Genomic DNA, 23,414 nt, shown 5'->3' with positions numbered 1-23,414 from the left:
AGCTTAATATGAGATATGCGATTTGAGAACCTCTCATTCACTCACTCACCTGACGAAAGAGATAATCTCCGAAAGCTTGTGATTTTCAAATAAAACTGTTGGACGATAACCTGGTGTTGTAAGATTCCTTTCATTTTTCCACCCCAGTCCATCACCGCCATCTCCACATCATCATTCAACTAGTTCCTCGCTGATCTGTACCTCAGCTCCATTTTCCCGTCTTTTCTCCGCACCCTCAGACAACCTGAACCAACAAAAATCTCTCGATCTCAGTCCTGATATTTTCATTTCATGGAGTCACCACAGCCTTTTCGGGGAGAGAGTTCTAGATTTCACGGAAAAGCAGTGCCCGTGACAAAAGCTGCTCTCGATCTACAAACCGCCTCCTCGATGTACCCGGTTTACTGGACGGGCAGAGAAATTGAGGAGCAGCAGATCCTTACAATTGTTGCGCTCAGCTCTAACACTAAACAGCAACTCCCCAATGTTAGAGAAAGAGATTTCATTCGACATTCTAAGTCCCTTGTATTTGAAATGTGCTGTTGAGAATACAGCACGTGCAGACAAAGGGACAGGCAGAAATGCAGATTTGGCAAATAACAACGCAAAATAGATCCTCACAAATTAAACACATCGTGAAATGAAATGGGGAAAATGATAAACAGTAACGATAATAATGAAAATAACGATAATAATCCTCATCATCATCATATTGGAATTAATCCAGAAGGAGAATTAATTATGGGGAATGTCCGTGGAACGAGTTATATCATAGGTCAGAGCGCAGTAGATCAGCATCACCTCAAGATTTCGGCCACCTCGATGCACCGATAGCTTCCAAAAGCCGTTTTATTTCCTTCTTTCTGAATCCAAACAGTGTGAATTAAGTGACCGGTACAAAATGTCCTGCCCGTGCACCCAGATCGACAATGTTGAAATCGCACAGTCAGGAAGACAAGGAATGTATGTATTTACCTCAAGTCTTTTCTGGGACAGTTAGAAATGGTCGGATGTAAAACAGTTCCGACCCATGTAGAACACGTTATCAACCAGTGTGAAAACCGACCAGAGCAGGACTGGAACCTGCAATCTTGTGATGACATCACGATAAAGAGCGAAATCAGGTGCTTTTTTTATTAGACCACGATCACCAAATGATCCAAAACCCGGAACAGTGTTCATTAAAGCCTTTACTTCATTCTGTCTCTTGCTTTCACTTTGTGGATGTTGGTCATTTAATTGATTATCTGTTCTTTTACCAAGTTGGCCCTTCAGCTTCAGAAATCGAAATAAATCTTTCAGAAAACTGACAACTGAACTCCCGCTCGGTCTCCGAGAAATTTACAATCAAAATAAATTATGTTCAAATAATTGATCGAAATGATTAGCCGCCAAACCGAACCTCTTCCACACTCATTCCGTAAAATAGAGAGAGGAAAAGACAAATTGGTGAACTGAAAATCTATACTGAGAGCAACACAGAGCAGAGAGAGCGAACATAATTTACTGCGGGCCCCGACGGGCCGAATGGTCTCTTCCTGTTCTGTAAAATACAACATTCTCCAATTCCACTGGGCGTGATTACTATTTTCTGATTTTCATTTGGTATTAAATATGAACGCAGTGTATTTGTGAGAGTGTGTGAGTGTGGTGGGGGTCCCGGAACCTCGGGGTAATGGGTTCGATTCAGATCTGGCGCTCAGTGTTAATATGTGTATTCTCACTGTTTATTAGTTAAATCGCGGGTTTCTTGCTATGCACTCAACACATGCCCTGTAAAGTGTGTTTAATTTCTGCAGGGAATATTTTGCGAAATTGGTAATATTCAACTCGCGGGAATTTAATAAAATGGGAAAGAATTATTTTTGCCAAAATGAGAGGGCACGGAATTGGAGCGAGCCATTTGACTTGGGTTGAACATTAGTTGGGATGTAGGAGGCAGAGAGTGGGGATAAAGTTTAGGTATTCTGATTGGCGGGATGTGACAGTGATGTTCCCCAGAGTTCTGTTCTGGGGCTTCAACTCTCCACCATATTTATTAATGACTGGGATGAAGGAATACAGGGTTGGATATCCAAGTTTGCAGATGTGACTAAGTGAGAACGGACAGTAAGTGAAAAGGGGAGCAGGAAGTTGCAAAGGCGCATAGACAGATTAAGAGAATGGACAAAACTATGGCAAATAGAGTTCAAAGTGGGCAAGTGTGAGGTCATCAACTTTGGACACGTAAATCGGCGAATTTTCTGAATGGTTAGAAGCGAGGGATTGTAGAGGAGCACAGAGATTTGGGAGTCCAAGCACATAAATCATTGAAAGGCAGGTGGAGAAAGCAATTGAAAAGTCTCAACTCTTGTAACCAGAGGCTTCCTCTCACTCTTCCACATTATTACTGTTGCAAGCCGCCCACCCACAACTCATAGGTCACACACACTGGCAGCTATATAACCATCACAGGCACATCACTCAGCCACACATCCCGCTTTCTTGCAGGTGAAGGTGGTGCATATCAGGAGGCAGCAAGTAGCAGTGATACTTAGCCCGTCGATCTTGTTGCACCATTAAATGAGATCATGGCGGAGCTGTGACCTCACTCCATGTACCCGGCTTCGCCCCATATCCCTTAATACCCTTGTTTCACAGAAATCTTTCAATCTCAGAATTAGCATTCACAAGTGTGCTACCATCAACTTCCATCTGCAGAAGAGCGTTCCAAAACGTCTCCCACCCTTTGCGAATAGAAGCCGAGGTGAAGTTAAAACAACACACATGGAGAAAAGATGTTGTGCAGATCGAAGCTGAATATGAATTTATCGCAATTCACGCGATGTCATGAATGCAGAATGAAAATGCTGCTACATTGGGCGTTAATCGAACACTTGCTTCGTGTGTGGCAGGAAAGAATTCGATTTCCAAAACACCAATGCCCAAGTGGCAGGTGGCGGCATGTGTCCACTTGGAAACCTACCTGAAATAATATGCAGTCTTACAGGCCGAAAATGAGTGTGTTTGATGAGACTACTAAACCAACGCGGCTCCAGTGGCGCAATCGGTTAGCGCGCGGTACTTATATAACAGTATTCAGGCTCAAGAAATGCCGAGGTTGTGAGTTCGAGCCTCACCTGGAGCAGTTTAACCTTTTGCTTCTAACATTTCCACCGGAGTTCAAGGGACAGCTGGTCTGTTCCCTGAAGCATCTCCTTCTTCGTGTTCTCATGTGGGCACTGGAACATCAGGGTGAACTCTATGACATATCACAAGTGTTGTCAGCAGCTAAACGTGTTTACAACGCGCAAGACGCGTCATGCCACCAGCTGTTTGAACTGGCCGTCCGCCACAAATGCACTTGTTTATGCCCCAGTATAACTATCGGGGACTTTCCAGACTCTGAGGACTTCACCGAGGACTGCGAGTGCATCCGGTGCCTTGGAGAACCACAGGCTCAATTACCAGCCGTCGACTTCAGGGGTCCCCGACGGGCAGACGCACGTGAGCTTGTGATTGATTGTTTGTCTGTTACAGTACTTGTATGTTATAAGTGTTACAATAAAGTAGTACCTTTTACTTTCGCCTGTGTACTATATTGTCTCAGATCCAGAACCTGTGTTTAAAACAAAACACTACACAATACGACAGTGTAACCCTGCGATAAAACAATACATCGATTCCAGATAGAATTTACAGAAACGGGCCATTCGCCCCAACTGGACTCTGCTGGTGTTTATGCTCCACACAATATTCCTCCTACTCCATCTCATCTAAAACTATCAGCATATATTTCTGTTCCTTTCTCTCTCGTGTACTTATCTAGCGTCCCCTTACATATTTCTAAGATATTCTCCTCAACTACTCCATGTAGCAGTAAGTTCCACATTCTCACTACTGTCTGAGTAAAGATGTTTCTCCTGAATTCCTTATTGAAGGTATGAGTGATTATTTTCTACTGATCACCCGAAAATTTCGGCTCCCCGTAAGTTGAATCATCTTCTCTATCCCCACCTATCAAACCACGACATAATTGTAAAGACCTCGACCAGGTCACCTCTTAGTCTTCTCTCTTCTAGATTGAAATGTCCCACACTGTTCAGTCTTTCCTGATAGGTATAACCTCTTAGAATTGTTATGATCCTCGTGAATATTTTATTTTCGTTCTCCAGTGCTTCTATATCCGTTTCCGTAATATGGAGACCAGAACAGTGCAGGCCTAAAACGTCATCATTGAGAGCGGTTCGTCAATCCAGATCAAAGGGAATTCAGGATTGAGAAAGTCGGGGTGGACCGGCGCCACTCGCATAACAGGAAGTGTCGGGGCGGCAGTTGCCTTTCATGGACATCAGCTTGGATTTTTGTTTCACCCACAGCGTCATTATTATGGAGCCCTCATCTGAAATATAAATCGGGGGAACACAGCATCATTATTATGGAGCCATGATATGAAGTATAAATCTGGGGGAACAGAGCATCATTATTATAGGGCCGTGATCTGAAATATAACTCTGGGGGAACCCAGCATCATTATTATGGAGCCCTGATCTGAAATATAACTCTGGGGGAACACAGCATCATGATTATGGAGACCTGATCTGATATATAACTCCTGGGGAACACAGCATCATTATTATGGAGCCCTGATCTGAAATATAACTCCTGGGGAACACAGCATCATTCTTATGGAGCCCTGATCCGAAATATATCTCTGGAGGAACACAGCATCATTATTTGGAGCCCTGATCTGAAATATTACTCTAGGGGAACACAGCATCATTATTATGGAGGCCTGATCTGAAATCTAACTGTGGGGGAACACAGCATCATTATTATGGAGGCCTGATCTGAAATATAACTCCAGTGGAACACAGCATCATTATTATGGAGTCGTGATCTGAAATAGAACTCTAGTGGAACACAGCATCATTATTATAGAGTCGTGATCTGAAATATAACTCTTAGAGAACTCAAGCCCAGAACCTTTCAAATGTCGTTACAGTCTTGAACTAAAAGTCCAATGTGCTGTCCGTCGCGCCACAGAACCCAATACATTTTACCTCTTCTTTCACTCTGTTCTTGTGAATCTGATGTTGGGCAAACTTTTGTAAATATCTAAATTCTCCCTATTCCATTTTATTAAACACTTTCGTTCATATATTTCACACCAAGCTTGTTGTTGTAGTTCGGAGCAGGAGTAATACGTCAGGAGAAATCAGCTTTTGCTGGAGGTAAATATAAATCACCACTCAGCAGGAAATGCTCATTTGGTAAATATCATTCACAAATCATCCTAAAAAAATGGAGCACAATGTGGAAAGAAATTCGGGAAATAATTATAGTCGTCAAAATAATATTCGAGCTACACTCGCCTTGCATTAAACAAGAGAGGAATTAATTGCGGGGAATATTTGTGCAATGAGTTACTTCACCAGACGGTTGCTTTTATTACTTGTAGAGAAACACCAACAATTATGAGGAGATGCACAGACTGAATATCTGGGGCTCAATTCCATTGGATTCTCAACAGTCAGTATAATAATTTACAATTATTGATAAGGAAACCCGCAATCTTATTATTTAGCAGTGAGGACACAGATATTAAAAACGAGTGGCCCGACTGCTTCGGACTCATTCCCAAGAAATGACCGGACCAGAGGGGTTTAGAATTTCGCAAAACGGAGACTGGACATAGCAGAGTGTCCCAGACTCTGATCTGAGAATTGGACCTTCACTTGGTGTAAAATGGGTCACTCACTGAAAGAAATAAACCAGCATCAGCCCCGAAAAATCAACGAGTTCCGATATTAAGTGACGGCCCCGATAACCATTCAATTCTCAGACAGAGGCTGTTTTTGGTTTGACAAACTGTGAAACAGAGAAGTGTGGGATGATATAAAGTATTGTAAATTATCTATTTTAGTTTCAGATTTACAGTTTCTCTTCAATTGTTACTGACAGGAGCGGCTGTAACGGAGCTGACTGACTGAGTAACAAGCTGCGATCAGTCATTGGCCTGTGCTCCAAACCAGCTCGTTGGACCTGCTCATTTCAGCTCACTTCATTCTCAGCTACCGGGAAAATTACTGAAAGAGAAGATGTGAATAACAGCTGGAAAAAAAACAATGGTCTCTACATTGGTGGTCTGAGCTCTCCAACATACAGCAGTTATGGGACTCGGTGAGTTTGCTGTTCAGAGACAACACAGCACAATTTTAGTCGTGCAAGCTCCATCCACTTATATTCATAGAATCACAGAAAGGGAACAGCACGGAAGGAGGCCATTCGGCCCATCGAGTCTGCGCCAGCTCTATTCAAGAGCAATCAAGCTCGTCCCACTCCCCCGCCCTATCCCCGTAACCCTGCAAATTCTTTCCCTTCAAGTACTTATCCAGTTCCCTTTTGAAGGCCATGATTGAATCTGCCTCCCCCACTCCCTCGGGCAGTGCATTCCAGTTCCGAACCACTCTCTGTGTAAAAAAGATTTTCCTCATGTCACCATTGGTTCTTTTGCCAATCACCTTGAACCTATCTCCTCTGGTCCTTGACCCTTCCGCCAATGGGAACAGCTTCTCTCAATCTGCTCTGTCTGGACCCGTCATGATTTTGAAGAAGGTGGATGATTTTGAAGAATGACTTGGTCGAAGGATTATAGGGGAGAGTAGAATGTTTTTCAGTGGGTGGTGGGGATCTGGAATCACTGCCTGGAAGGTTGGAAGAGGCAGAAACCCTCATCGCGTTTAAAAATTACGTGGATATCCACTTGAACTGCCTTAACTTATAAGGCGAGAAACCAAATGCTGGAAAGTGTGATAAGGCTGGATCGCCCTTTTTTGGGCCGGCACAGACACGATGGGCCGAATGGCCTCCTTTTGTGCGGTAAATTTCTATCATTGCTATGATTCTATTTTGTTTCTTTTTCATGTGTTCCCGACACCAACTGTCTTAACTGATCGTTTACTTGAACGACAGAGTTTTCTGTCGCACTCACAGCTCAGCGAAGGGCGGTTTTCAAAATTAAAGCCGCAACTATAATGTTAAATATAGATAATGCCAAGAAATGAGTTTTATTTCTGTTCTTCCCCAGATAAATGTGTTATTTAGTGAGCGATCAGAAGACCGTTGATTTGTCTTTCTCACACCTGCAATCTTGTGTGTGTGCAGAGTGTGATATTTGAAGTCCCCTCGTCCCATTATATTGTGGGCAGAGTTTGTTATTCAGACTCAGAGGGTGATATTTGAAGTCACCTCTTCCCATTATATTGTGGGCAGAGTTTGTTATTCAGACTCAGAGGGTGATATTTGAAGTCACCTCTTCCCATTATATTGTGGGCAGAGTTTGTTATTCAGACTCAGAGGGTGATATTTGAAGTCCGCTCTTCCCATTATATTGTGGGCAGAGTTTGTTCTTCAGACTCAGAGGGTGATATTTGAAGTCCGCTCTTCCCATTATATTGTGGGCAGAGTTTGTTATTCAGACTCAGAGGGTGATATTTGAAGTCACCTCTTCCCATTATATTGTGGGCAGAGTTTGTTATTCAGACACAGAGGGTGATATTTGAAGTCACCTCTTCCCATTATATTGTGGGCAGAGTTTGTTCTTCAGACTCAGAGGGTGATACTTGAAGTTACCTCTTCCCATTATATTGTGGGCAGAGTTTGTTCTTCAGACTCAGAGGGTGATATTTGAAGTCCGCTCTTCCCATTATATTGCGGGCAGGGTATTTTCTAAATGGTAAAAAGTTAAAACAGTGGATGTCCAAAGGGACTTCGAGGTTGAGGGACAGAGATCATTGAAGTGTCATGAACAGGTGCAGAAAATAATCAAGAAGGCAAATGGAATGCTGGCCTTTCTACCGAGAGGACTAGAGTACAAGGGGGCAGAAGTTATGCTGCAGCTATTCAAAACCCTGGTTAGACCGCACCAGGAGTACTGTCAGCAGTTCTGGGCACCGGACCTTCAGAAGGACATATTGGCCTTGGAGGGAGTGCAGCGTCGGTTTACTAGAATGATACCCGGACTTCAAGGATTAATTTACGAGGAGAGATTACACAAATTGGGGTTGTATTCTCTGGAGTTTCGAAGGTTGAGTGGTGATCTGATCGAACTTTATAAGATTTTAATGGGAACAGATAGGGTGGATGGAAAGAAACTATTTCAGCTGGCTGGTGTTTTTACGAGCAGGGGGCACAGTGTAAAAATCAGAGGCAGTCCTTTCAGGAGCGAGATTAGAAAAACATTCTGCACAAAAGGGTAGTAAGTGTTTGGAACTCTCTTCCGCAAACGGCAATTGATACTAGCTCAATTGCTAAATTTAAATCTGAGACAGATAGATTTTTGGCAACCAAAGGTATTAAGGGATTTTTAAAAATTCATTGATGAGATGTGGGCGTCGCTGGTGAGGCCAGCATTTATTGCCCATCCCTAATTGCCCTTGAGAAGGTGGTGGTGAGCCGCCTTCTTGAACCGCTGCAGTCCGTGTGGTGACGGTTCTCCCACAGTGCTGTTCGGAAGGGAGTTCCAGGATTTTGACCGAGCGACGTTGAAGGAATGAAGATATATTTCCAAGTCGGGATGGTATGTGACTTGGTGGGGAACGTGCAGGTGGTGTTGTTCCCATGTGCCTTCTGCTCTTGTCCTTCCAGGTGGTAGAGGTCGCGGGTTTGGGAAGTGCTGTCGAAGAAGCCTTGGCGAGTTGCTGCAGTGCATCCTGTGGATGGTACACACTGCAGCCACAGTGCGCCGGTGGTGAAGGGAGTTAATGTTTAGGGTGGTGGATGGGGTGCCAATCAAGCGGGCTGCTTTATCTTGGATGGTGTCGAGCTTCTTGAGTGTTGTTGGAGCTGCACTCATCCAAGCAAGTGGAAAGTATTCCAACACACTCCTGACTTGTGCCTTGTAGATGGTGGAAAGTCTTTGGGGTGTCAGGAGGTGAGTCACTCGCCGCAGAATACCCAGCCTCTGGCCTGCTCTCGTAGCCATAATATTTATAAGGCTGGTCCAATTAAGTTTCTGGTCAATGGTGATCCCCAGGATGTTGATGGTGGGGGATTCGGCGATGGTAATGCCGTTGAATGTCAAGGGGAGGTGGTTAGACTCTCTCTTGTTGGAGATGGTCATTGCCTGGCACTTATCTGGCGCGAATGTTACTTGCCACTTATGAGCCGAAGCCTGGATGTTGTCCAGGTCTTGCTGCATGCGGGCTCGGACTGCTTCATTATTTGAGGGGTTGCGAATGGAACTGAAAACTGTGCAATCATCAGCGAACATCCCCATTTCTGACCTTATGATGGAGGGAAGGTCATTGATGAAGCAACTAAAGATGGTTGGGCCGAGGACACTGCCCTGAGGAACTCCTGCAGCAATGTCCTGGGGCTGAGATGATTGGCCTCCAACAACCACTACCATCTTCCTTTGTGCTAGGTGTGACTCCAGCCACTGGAGAGTTTCCCCCCTGATTCCCATTGACCTCAATTTTACTAGGGCTCCTTGGTCCCACACTCGGTCAACTGCTGCCTTGATGTCAAGGGCAGTGACTCTCACCTCACATCTGGAATTCAGCTCTTTTGTCCATGTTTGGACCAAGGATGTAATGAGGTCTGTAATGGCATCATTACCCTGTTTACAGGTATTGTCTCATCATCAGCATCATGACCCTATTTTTTAAAAAAGTCTGACCATTAGCATCATTGCCCACTTTAAAAAGCATCATGACCCTGTTTAAAGAGAGATTCTCTCCATCTTCATTATGACACTGTTTAAAAGGAGCCTCACCATCAACATAATGACCCTTTTTAAAGAGTGTCTCACCATCAACATCATGGCAGTGTTTATAGAGAGTCTCACTATCAGCCTCATCGCCCTGTTCAGATTGAGTCTCACTATTAGCATCATGGACTGTTTAAAGAGCGTGTTTCGCCATCAACATCATGACCCTGCTTAATGAACGTATCTCTCCATCAACATCACGGACGGTATAAAGAGAAAGTGGTACATATCGGTACCTACGACATAGGTAAAAAGAGGAACCAGGTCTTGCAAGCACAATATAAGGAGATAGGAAATAAGTTAAAAAGCAGGACCTCACTGGTAAACATCTCATGATTACTCCCAGTGACACGTGCTCGTGTGTATAAGAAACGGAGAATAGAGCAGATGAACGCGTGGCTGGAGGGTTGGTGCGGGAGGGAGGAATATAAATTCCTGAGGAATTGGGACCGATTCTTGGGAAGGTGGGACCTGTACAAGCCGCATGGATTGCTTTTCAACAGATCCGGGGCTCATATCCTCGCAGGGTATTCCTACTGCTGTTGGCGAGGGTTTTAACTAGAGTGGCAGGGAGATGGGAACTTGAGCGGGGAGTCATAATAGAGTAAAGTTGAAAGCAACAAGGAAGAGGAGGATCAAGAGAAATTTACAACACAAACAGTACAAATGGTTGTTCAAGAACAAGTGAAAGGGAAAAGCGTTGAGCAGCAGAAAGAAAATGTACTTTTGGCACTACAGATAAAGTAAAAACTAGAAGGTGTAAAGCGATTAATCCAGCATCAAAGCTAAAGGTCAGGCTGGGGTGTGTGGCCCAACTAAGAGTTCGATATACAAATACACGGAGTAGAAGGAATAAATTAAATGAACTACAGGTACAAATTCAAATTGGAGGTATGATATGATATGATAGCTATTACGGAGACATGGCTGCAGGAGGTGACGAAAGTAGTGGTCAGGGGAATGTCAGTGGATGTTATTTATATGGACTTCCAGAAGGCATTTAATAAGGTCCCACATAAGAGACTGTTAGCTAAGATACAAGCCCATAGAATCGAGGGAAAAGTACGGGCTTGGTTCGGAAATTGGCTGAGCGAAAGGAGACAGAGAGTGGGGATAATGGGAAGGTACTCATATTGGCAGGATGTAACTAGTGGAGTCCCGCAGGGATCTGTCTTGTGGCCTCAATTATTCACAACATTTATTAACGACTTAGATGAAGGCATAGAAAGTCTCATATCTAAGTTTGCCGATGACACAAAGATTGGTGGCATTGTAAGCAGTGTAGATGAAAACATAAAATTACAAAGCGATATTGATAGATTAGGTGAATGGACAAAATTGTGGCAAATGGAATTCAATGCAGACAAATGTGAATGTTATCCACTTTGGATCAAAAAAGGATAGAACAGGGTACTTTATAAATGTTAAAAGTTAAAAACAGTGGATGTCCAAAGGGACTTTGGGGTTCAGGAACATAGATCATTGAAGTGTCATGAACAGGTGCAGAAAATAATCAAGAAGGCAAATTGAATGTTTGCCTTTATATCGAGAGGACTAGAGTACAAGGGGGCAGAAGTTATGCTGCAGCTATACAAAACCCTGGTTAGACCGCACCTGGAGTACTGTGATCAGTTCTGGCCACCGCACCTTCGGAAGGACATATTGGCCTTGGAGGGAGTACAGCGTCGGTTTACTAGAATGATACCCGGACTTCAAGGGTTAAGTTACGAGGAGAGATTACACAAACTGGGGTTGTATTCTCTGGAGTTTCGAAGGTTAAGGGGTGATCTGATCGAAGTTTATAAGATATTAAAGGTACAGATAGGGTGGATAGAGAGAAACTATTTCCGCTGGTTGGGGATTTTAGGAGCAGGGGGCACAGTCTAAAAATCAGAGGCAGACCTTTCAGCAGCGAGATTAGAAAACATTTCTACACACAAAGGGTTGTAGAAGTTTGGACTCCCTTCTGCAAACGGCAATTGATACTAGCTCAATTGCTAAATTTAAATCCGAGATCGATAGTTTTTTGGCAACCAAAATTATTAAGGGATATGGGCCAAAGGCAGGTATATGCAGTTAGATCACAGATCAGCCATGATCTTATCAAATGGTGGAGCAGGCACGAGGGGCTGAATGGCCTACTCCTGTTCGTATGTTCCTATGAATGGTCAGGATTGGAACTAAATGTACCGGGTTATAAGTTTTACTGGAGAGACAGGGAAAATGGAAGAGGGGGAGGAGTATCCTTATTAATCAGAGATGAAATCACTTCAATGATAAAGGATGATATAACGAGAGCTAAGCAGCAAATTGGGACCTTATGGGTTGAATTGAGAAATAGGAAATTATCTAAGGCTATGGTGCGAGTTGTGTATACGACTGCTGGCAGCAGCTCTGAAGTGCTGGATTGTATAAATCCTGAGATCAGAAATGCGTGTAACAAAGGCATAGTGGCCTTAATGGTAAAAGCAGACAAGCAACTACCAGTAAGGTAGTGAATTTCTTGATTGTGTCCAGGATAGTTTTCTACAGCAGTATGTCCGAGAGGCAACAAGGGGGCAAACCATCCTGGATTTAATAATGACGAATGAACCAGATTTAGTTAACAGCTTAACTGTGCTTGAACATCGATCCAATAGCGATCATAACATGATCGAGTTCAAGTTGTGTTTGAAAGAGAAATAAATGAATCAGCTGCTAAGATTCTAGACTGGGTAAGGCGAACTTCAATGGGATGAGACAGGGACTGTCCACAGTAAACTGGGCAAATCTGTTAATGGGTAAAACGACTGACGATCAGTGGGAAATGTTTAAAGAAACATTTAATTTGATGCAGAACCGGTTTCTACCTCTGAGGGGCAAGAACTGCACTTGCCAAAAAAACAGCCATGGACAACTGAAGAGTAAAGGGACAGTATAAGACATAAGGAAAGGACATAAAAAAAGCAAAAAATGGTACAGATCCTGGCGAATGGGAAAGATATAAAGTTCAACAAAGGGTCACAAAACAGATAGTAAGAGGTGCAACAAGGGCATATGAAAATATAGTCGCAAGGGATATCAAAACCAATACGAAGAACGTTTATAGTTACATTAGGAAAAAGAGGGTGGTCAGGAGCAGTGTTGGCCACCTAAAAACTGAACGTGGGGGATATTGTCATTGACAATGGGGAAACGGCGGAAATGTTGAATAATTACTTTGCGTCAGTATTTACAGTTGAAAAATAGATGCCAAAAATCCCAAGAAAACTAATATTGAATCAATACAATTAACACAAGTAAAACTACAGTAATGTAAAAAATAATAACATAAAAGAGTGACAAATCCCGAGGACGAGATGATTTTCATCCCAGGGTTTTAAAGTGAGCACATTGCAGATGCCCTAAATATAATCTTTCAAAGTTCACTAGTTTCAGGAAACGTCCCTGCAGATTCGAAAATTGCATCTGTTACTCCGCCTTTTAAGAAAGGAGAGAGAGGGAAACCAGCGAATTCTAGATCAGTTAGCCTAACATCTGTTTTGGGGAAATTTCTTGTGTCTATAATTAAGGATAGGGTGACTGAACACCTCGAGAATTTTCAGTTAATCAGGGAGAGCCAGCATGGATTTGTGAAAGGTAGGTCGTGCCTGACATACCTGATTGTGTTTTTTTGAAGAGGTGACTGAAGTCGTGGACAGGGGAATGTCAATGGATGTTATTTATATGGACTTCCAGACGTCATTTGATAAAGTCCCACGTAAGAGACTGTTAGCTCAGATAGAAGCCGATGGAATCGAGGGAAAAGTACGGGTTTGGTTAGGAAGTTGGCCGAGCGAAAGGCGACAGAGAGTCGGGATAATGGGTAGTTGCTTACATTGGCAGGATGTGACTCGTGGAGTCCCGCAGGGGCCTCAATTATTCACAATATTTATTAACGACTTAGATGAAGGCATCGAAAGTCTTATATCTAAGTTTGCTGATGACACAAAGATTGGTGGCATTGAAAGCAGTGTAGATGAAAACATAAAATTACAAAGGGATATTGATAGATTAGGTGAATGGGCAAAACTGTGGCACATGTGAGGTCATCCACTTTAGACCAAAATAGGATAGAACAGGGTACTTTCTGAATAGTAAAAAAGATAAAAACAGTGAATGTCCAAAGGGACTTAGGGGTTCAGGTACATATATCATTGAAGTGTCATGAACAGGTGCAGAAAATAATCAATAAGGCGAATGGAATGCTGGCCTTTATATCTAGAGGACTAAAATACAAGGGTGCAGAAGTTTTGCTGCACCTATCCAAAACCTTGTTTAGATCGAACCTGGAGTACTGTGAGCAGTTCTGGGCACCGCCCCTTCGGAAGGACATATTGGCCTTGGAGGGAGTGCAGCGTTGGTTTACTGGAATGATCCCCTGACTTCAAGGGTTAAGTTACGAGGAGAGATTACACACATTGGGGTTGTATTCTCTCGAGTTTGGAAAGTTAAGGGTTGATCTAATCGAAGTTTATAAGATATGAAGGGGAACAGAAAGGGTGGAGAGAGACAAATTATTTCCGGTGTTAGGCGATTCTCGGACAAGGGGGCATCGTCTACTAATTAGAGCCAGACCTTTCAGGATTGAGATTAGGAAACACTTCTACACAAAAAGGGTGGTAGAAGTTTGGTATTCTCTTCTGCAAACGGCAATTGGTGCTAGCTCAATTGCTAATTTTAAATTTGAGATAGATAGCTTTTTGCCAACCAACGGCATTAAAGGGTATGTGCCAAAGGCAGGTATATGGAGTTAGATCACAGATCATCCATGATTTTATCAAATAGCGGAGCGGGCTTGAGGGGCTGAATGGCCTACTCCTGTACCTATGTTCCTATGATGCTATGTTCACAATAGTAAACAATTTTACAACACCAAGTTATAGTCCAGCAATTTTATTTTAAATTCACAAGCTTTCGGAGGCTTCCTCCTTCGTCAGGTGACATCGTTCACCTGACGAAGGAGGAAGCCTCCGAAAGCTTGTGAATTTAAAATAAAATTGCTGGACTATAACTTGGTGTTGTAAAATTGTTTACAATTGTCAACCCCAGTCCATCACCGGCATCTCCACATCATGTTCACAATAAGCATCGTAGCTCTGTTAAAAGAGAAAATCTTACCATCAGCATTATTACCCTGTTCAAAGAGAGTGTCGCACAATTAGCATCATTGTCCTGTTTAAAGATAGTCTCGCCATCAGCATCCTAACACTGTTTAAAGAGCGTCTCTCACCACCAACATCATGCCCAGCTATAAAGAGAGAGTCTCACCATCAGCATCATGACCATGTTTATAGAGAGTTTCACCTTCAGCATCACGATCCTGTTTCTCGAGAGTCTCACCATCAGCATCATGGCCCTGTTTATAGAGAGTCTCACCATTTACATCAGGACCCAGTTTAAAGGGAGTGTCTCACCATCAGCATCATGGCCCTGTTTAAAGAGCGTGTCTCATCATCAACATCATGGCCAGGGAAAAAAGAGCGAGTCTCACCATTAGCACCGTGAACCCCTTTAAAGAGAGAGTCTCACCATTCGCATCATGACCTTGTTTAAAGAGAGTCTAACCATCAACGTCGTGAACCTGTTTATAGACAGTCTCACCATCAGCAATCTGACGCTGTTTATGGAGATTATCACCATCAGCATCATGACCATATTTAAAAAGTTGTAAACAATTTTACAACACCAAGTTATAGTCCAACGATTTTATTTTTAATCCCACAAGCTTTCGGGGGCTTTCCCCTTCCTCAGGCGGTGTGATTAAAAATAAAATCGTTGGACTATAACTTGGTGTTGTAAAATTGTTTACAATTGTTAACCCCAGTCCATCACCGGCATCTCCACATCATGGCTATTTAAAAAGAGTCTCAAAAGCAACATAATAACCCTGTTTAAAGAGTGTATCACCATCAACATCGTAACCCTGTTTATAGAAAGTATCACCATCAGCATCATGGCCCTGTTTATAGAGAGTCTGACCATTAGCATCATGACCCTGTTTAAAGAAAGTCTCACCATCAGCACATGAACCTCTTTATAGAGAGTATCACCATGAGCATCATGACTCTATTGAAAGTGAGAATCTCACCACCAGAATCATGACCATGTTTCAGGAGAGAGTCTCACCACCAGAAACATGACCATATTTAAGGAGAGAGTCTCACCATCAGCATCACGACCCTTTTTAAAGAGAGAGTCTCAGCAGCAACATCATGGCTTTGCTTAGAGAGGGAGTCTCAACATCAGAATCATGACCCGGTTTAAAGAGAGTCTCACCATCAGCATCATGACCCGGTTGAAAGAGAGTCTCACCATCAGCATCATGACCCGGTTGAAAGAGAGTCTCACCATCAGCATCATAACCCTGTTTAAAGAGTGTCTCGCCATCAGCATCATGGCCCTGTTTATAGAGAGTCTCAACATCAGCATCATGACCCGGTTTAAAGAGAGTCTCACCATCAGCATCATGACCCGGTTGAAAGAGAGTCTCACCATTAGCATCTTGACCCGGTTTAAAGAGAGAGTCTCACCATCAGCATCATGACCCTGTTTAAAGAGTGTCTCGCCATCAGCATCATGGCCCTGTTTATAGAGAGTCTCACCGTAAGCATCATGACCCTGTTTATAGAGAGTCTCACCATCAGCATCATGGCCATGTATAAAGAGCGTTTCAGCATCAGCATCATGTCCCTGTTTATAGAGAGTCTCACCATCAGCATCATGTCCCTGTTTATAGAGAGTCTCACCATGAGCATCATGTCCCTGTTTATAGAGAGTCTCACCATCATCATCATGACCCTGTTTATAGAGAGTCTCACCATTAGCATCATGACCCTGTTTAAAGACAGTCTCACCATCAGCACATGAACCACTTTATAGAGAGTATCACCATGAGCATCATGACTCTGTTTGAAGTGAGAATCTCATCACCAGAATCATGACCATGTTTAAAGAGAGACACTCACCAGCAGAAACATGACAATATTTAAGGAGAGATTCTCACCATCAGCATCACGACCCTTTTTAAAAAGAGAGTCTCAGCAGCAACATCATGGCTTTGCTTAAAGAGAGAGTCTCAACATCAGAATCATGACCCTATTTAAACAGAAAATCTCACCACCAGAATCATGACCCTGATTAAAGAAAGAATCTCACCATTGGAATCATGGCCGTGTTTTAAGAGAGAGTCTCAGCAGCAACATCATGACCCTGTTTAAAGAGAGTGTCTCAACATCAGCATCATTGCCCTGTTTAAAGAATGTGTGTCACGATCAACATCATGGTCAGGCATAAAGAGAGATTCTCACCATTAGCACCGTAACCCATTTTAAAGAGCGAGTCTCACCGTCAGCATCATGGCCAGATGTAATGAGAGACAGTCTCACCACCAGAGTCATGACCCTGTTTAAAGAACGTGTCTCCCCATCAGCACATGACACTGTTTATAGAGAGCCTCACCATCTACATCATGACCCTGATGGAAGAGAATCTCACCATCAGCATCATGACATTGTTTATAGAGAGTCTCACCATCAGCATAATGTCCCTGTTTATAGAGCGTTTCTCACCATCAACATCATGGCCAGCGATAAGGAGAGAGTCTCACCACCAGTATCATGACCCTGTTTAAAGAGAGAGTCTCATCATCAGCATCATGACCCTGTTGAAAGACAGTCTCAACAGCAACATCATGACGCTGTTTAAAGAGAGATTCTCACCATCAGCATAATGTCCCTGTTTATAGAGCGTTTCTCACCATCAACATCATGGCCAGCTATAAGGAGAGAGTCTCACCACTAGTATCATGACCCTGTTTAAAGAGAGAGTCTCATCATCAGCATCATGACCCTGTTGAAAGATAGTCTCAACAGCAACATCATGACCCTGTTTCTCGAGATTCTCACCATCAGCATCACGACACTGTTCAAAGAGAGAGTTTCACTATCTGCATCATAACCTTGTTTAAAGAGCGTACCTCACCATCAACATCATGGCCAGGTATAAAGAGAGAGTCTCACCACCAGTCTCATGAACCTGCTTAAAGAGAGAGTATCAACATCAGCATCATAATCCTGTTTAAAGAGAATCTCACCATTAGCACCGTGACCAGGTTTAAAGAGCGAGTCACACCATTAACATTAAGACCATGTTTAAAGAGCGTGTCTCACCATCAACATTATGGTCAGGTACAAAGAGAGAGTCCCACCATCAGCATCATGACCCTGTTTGTACAGAGTCTCACCATCAAGAACATGACTCTGCTTATCGAGAGTCTCACCATTAGCTTTATGGCCCTATTCAAAGAGCGAGTCTCACCATTAGCTTTATGGCCCTGTTTAAAGAGCGATTCTCACCATTTGCATCATGGCCCTGTTTAAGGAGAGAGTCTCACCAGCAACATCACGACCCTGTTTATACAGAGTCTCACCATTAGCAACATGGCCCGCTTTAAAGAGCGAGCCACACCATCAATATCATGACCATGTTTAAATAGAGAATCTCACCACCAGAATCATGACCCTGTTTAAAGGGAGAGTCTCACCATCAACATCATGACCCTGTTTAAATAGATTCTCACCATCGCCATCATGACCCTGTTGAAAGATAGAGTTTCACCATCAGCATCATGATTATATTTGAAGAGAGAGTCTCACCACCAGAATCATGACCCTGTTTGAAGAGAATCACACCATCAACATCATGGCCATGAAAAAGAGAGTCTCACCACCAGAATCATGACCCTCTTTAAAGAACGTGTCTCACCATCAAAACCATGACCCTGTTTATAGAGAGTCTCACAATCAGCAACATGAACCTGTTTGAAGAGATTCTCATCTTTAGCACAGTGACCCTGTTTAAAGAGCGAATCACAACGCCAGATCCCATTTACCAAAGGTCTTATAATTGTGGGTCCAATGCAAGTGTGAGCCTTTAACTATTCAAAACATCTTTTAAAATATAGTCGCATCATCAGAACATATTTATAAAAAGTGAGTTTCATGGCTATTTCAAAATAATTACAAACAAATTAATGTTTGAGAATTCCCTTTCACCATTGGCCCTGGGTTCAGTGCAGCCCAGAGAGTGAGTCGATGTTAAAGTGTGTTAGATTCTGGGCTTTGTACCCTGAAAGCCAGATTGAAATCTCATCCAGGATATGGGCAGGTGATCCCGTGTATTGGGCGTGGCTTTCACCTTTTCACGTCTGTTCTTTGTGTTCAAATCTTGCCGCAAGGCGGGCGAATTGCTCTGAATAAAGTCAGCAATCACCGAAAGGAGGATAAATGGAGAATTTAACACAACCCAGCTACCGACACCATCACCAACTCAACCAATCAACAACCCGAACATCCATCACCCCAAACAAATCCTCCCACCAACACCTCCAACCACCCCTCACACCATCACCTCCAACCACCCCTCACACCATCACCTCCAACCACCCCTCACACCATCACCTCCAACCACCCCTCACACCATCACCTCCAACCACCCCTCCCACCATCACCTCCAACCACCCCTCACACCATCACCTCCAACCACCCCTCACACCATCACCTCCAACCACCCCTCACACCATCACCTCCAACCACCCCTCACACCATCACCTCCAACCACCCCTCACACCATCACCTCCAACCACCCCTCACACCATCACCTCCAACCACCCCTCTCACCATCACCTCCAACCACCCCTCACACCATCACCTCCAACCACCCCTCACACCATCACCTCCAACCACCCCTCACACCATCACCTCCAACCACCCCTCACACCATCACCTCCAACCACCCCTCACACCATCACCTCCAACCACCCCTCACACCATCACCTCCAACCACCCCTCACACCATCACCTCCAACCACCCCTCACACCATTACCTCCAACCACCCCTCACACCATCACCTCCAACCACCCCTCACACCATCACCTCCAACCACCCCTCACACCATCACCTCCAACCACCCCCCACACCATCACCTCCAACCACCCCTCACACCATCACCTCCAACCACCACTCACACCATCACCTCCAACCACCCCTCACACCCATCACCTCCAACCACCCCTCACACCATCACCTCCAACCACCCCTCACACCATCACCTCCAACCACCCCTCACACCATCACCTCCAACCACCCCTCACACCATCACCTCCAACCACCCCTCACACCATCACCTCCAACCACCCCTCACACCATTACCTCCAACCACCCCTCACACCATCACCTCCAACCACCCCTCACACCATCACCTCCAACCACCGCTCACACCATCACCTCCAACCACCCCTCACACCATCACCTCCAACCACCCCTCACACCATCACCTCCAACCATCCCTCACACCATCACCTCCAACCACCCCTCACACCATCACCTCCAACCACCCCTCACACCATCACCTCCAACCACCCCTCACACCATCACCTCCAACCACCCCTCACACCATCACCTCCAACCACCCCTCACACCATCACCTCCAACCACCCCTCACACCATCACCTCCAACCACCCCTCACACCATCACCTCCAACCACCCCTCACAGCATCACCTCCAACCACCCCTCACACCATCACCTCCAACCACCCCTCACACCATCACCTCCAACCACCCCTCACACCATCACCTCCAACCACCCCTCACACCATCACCTCCAACCACCCCTCACATCATCACCTCCAACCACCCCTCACACCATCACCTCCAACCACCCCTCCCACCATCACCTCCAACCACCCCTCACACCATCACCTCCAACCACCCCTCACACCATCACCTCCAACCACCCCTCACACCATCACCTCCAACCACCCCTCACACCATCACCTCCAACCACCCCTCACACCATCACCTCCAACCACCCCTCACACCATCACCTCCAACCACCCCTCACACCATCACCTCGAACCACCCCTCACACCATCACCTCCAACCACCCCTCACACCATCACCTCCAACCACCCCTCACACCATCACCTCCAACCACCGCTCACACCATCACCCCCTCACACCATCACCCGCAAACACCCGTCCCATCAAAATCCCCCACCCCCACCATCACCCCTCCCACCAACACACCGTCCCACCATCACCCCCTCCCACTATCACCCGCAAACACCCGTCCCATCAAAACCCCCCACCCCCACCATCACCCCTCCCACCATCACACCGTCCCACCATCACCCCCTCCCACCATCACCCCCAAGCACCACTCCCATCAAAAATCCCCACCCCCACCATCACCCCTTCCAACAACACTCCCAACCACCCCTCCAACCATCATACCCCCCCACCAACATCCCCACCTCCACCAACATCCCCTCCCACCATCAACCCCAACCACCACTCCCACCATCACACCCTCCCACCAACACACCCTCCCACCATCAACCCCACCCACCCCTCCAACCATCACACCCTCCCACCAACATCCCCACCCCAACCATCACACCCTCCCACCATCACCCCCAACCAGCACTCCCATCAAAAACCGCAACCCCCACCATCACCCCTTCCACCATCACTCCCAACCACCCCTCCCACCATAACAGCCTCCCACCAACATCCCCACCCCCACCATCACCCCCTCCCACCATCAACACCAACCATCCCTCCCACCATCACCCCCTCCCATCATTACCCCCAACCACCACTCCCACCATCACACTCTCCCACCATCAACCCCAACCACCACTCCCACCATCACACTCTCCCACCATCACCCCCAACCACCCCTCCCACCATCACACCCTCCCACCAACATCCCCACCTCCACCAACATCCCCTCCCACCATCACCCCAAACCACCCCTCCCACCATCACCCACTCCCACCAACACCCCCAACCGTATCATCTCCCCCTCCAACCTTAACTCCCAACCACCCCTCCGACCATCACCCACTCCCACCATCACCCCCAACCACCCCTCCCACCATCACACCCTCCCACCATCACCCCCAACCACACCTCCCAACATCACCCCCTCCCACCATCACCCCCAACCAAACCTCCCACCATCACCCCCTCCCATCATCAACACCAACCATCCCTCCCACCATCACCCCCTCCCATCATCACCCCCAACCACCACTCCCACCATCACACCCTCCCACCATCACCCCCAACCACCACTCCCACCATCACCCCCTCCCACCATCACCCCCAACCACCATCACCCCCAACCACCACTCCCACCATCACACCCTCCCACCATCATCCCCAACCACCACTCCCACCATCACACCCTCCCACCATCATCCCCAACCACCCCTCCCACCATCACACCCTCCCACCATCATCCCCAACCACCCCTCCCACCATCACACCCTCCCACCATTACCCACAACCACCCCTCCCACCATCACACCCTCCCACCATCACCCCCAACCACCCCTCCCACCATCACACCCTCCCACCATCACCCCCAACCAACCATCCCACAATCACCACCTCCCACCATTAACCCAACCACCCCTCTCACCCTCAACCCCAACGACCCATCCCACCATCAACCACTCCCACCATCAGCCCCAACCACCTCTCCCACCATCACCCACTCCCACCATCACCCCAACCACCACTCCCAACATCAACCACTCCCACCATCACCCCCAACCACCTCTCCCACCATCACCCACTCCCACCATCACCCCAACCACCACTCCCAACATCAACCACTCCCACCATCACCCCCAACCACCCCTCCCAAAATCACTCCCTCTCACCATCACCCCCGACGAACCCTCCCACCATCACACTTTCCCACCATTACCCCAACCACTATCACGCCCTCCCACAATCACCCCCAACCACCGCACCCACCATCACTCCCTCCCACCAACACCTCCACCCCCACCAACATCCTAACTCAACACCACTCCCACCACAATCCAACCCACCTCCCCTCACACCATGACACGCTCCACCCCCACACTCCCCAACACACATGCACAGACATGCACACGGAAAGCCCTGTCTGTAACATTAAAACCTGATCGGCCATGAACAGGGCTCGTGAGGCCAGCAGAATTTCCAGTGATCCTCGTATCCAAACATATTGGGAAGTTTCCAGCGCCTCATACTTTCAAAAGGGCGCTTTATTTCGCACTCAATGTCTTCTGTCCCTCACCTGGGTGCACAGAATGGGACAGTATCGAGCGAGTCTTATACTCAAATTCAGTTAGCATATGCCTGACTTACAAATGCTTAACATGAGAGTGTGGAGCTTTGCTCTGCATGTGAAGTGTGTGGTGCAAACATTTATTAATACATTTTGTCACAGCAGAATTATAATAGTGATTGAAGAGTGTGTGACGAACTGGTTATGTGTTCATACTGCAATACCCGAACACTGATTTCTACTTTATCAACAGACGCATCGTGAGTGAATAGAGTGAGGAGGAGAGATAAACAGGAGAGATCTCTGTGAAAAAAACAACGCCCTTGGTAACTTAAATCAATAAATTCCCTTGTTTGTGGGTACACTTCATCACGAGAACGTGGATTAAAACCTTATTGAAATGGTAAGATGATATCAGACTCTGACGTCACATCAGTGCTGGAAAAAAATCTGTTTCACGGTTAGTCGCCATCCCAATATTTCCTAAAAATGAGATTCGGAGTTACTGGTGGTTT

At 45.8% G+C, this 23,414-nt stretch overlaps 1 non-coding gene across 1 annotated transcript; it reads left to right on the top strand.

The window, feature by feature from the left end:
- Positions 1-3,031: 3,031 nt before the first annotated feature.
- trnai-uau (transfer RNA isoleucine (anticodon UAU)) lies at positions 3,032-3,127 on the top strand. The gene is made up of 2 exons: positions 3,032-3,069; positions 3,092-3,127. It is a non-coding gene; the product is annotated as a tRNA-Ile (tRNA).
- The last annotated feature ends 20,287 nt before the right edge of the window (positions 3,128-23,414 follow it).

Source organism: Heptranchias perlo, unplaced genomic scaffold, assembly GCF_035084215.1.
Source record: "Heptranchias perlo isolate sHepPer1 unplaced genomic scaffold, sHepPer1.hap1 HAP1_SCAFFOLD_54, whole genome shotgun sequence".
In the NCBI taxonomy this organism is placed as follows: Eukaryota; Metazoa; Chordata; class Chondrichthyes; order Hexanchiformes; family Hexanchidae; genus Heptranchias; species Heptranchias perlo.
This window is presented reverse-complemented; position numbering and strand designations above follow the sequence as displayed.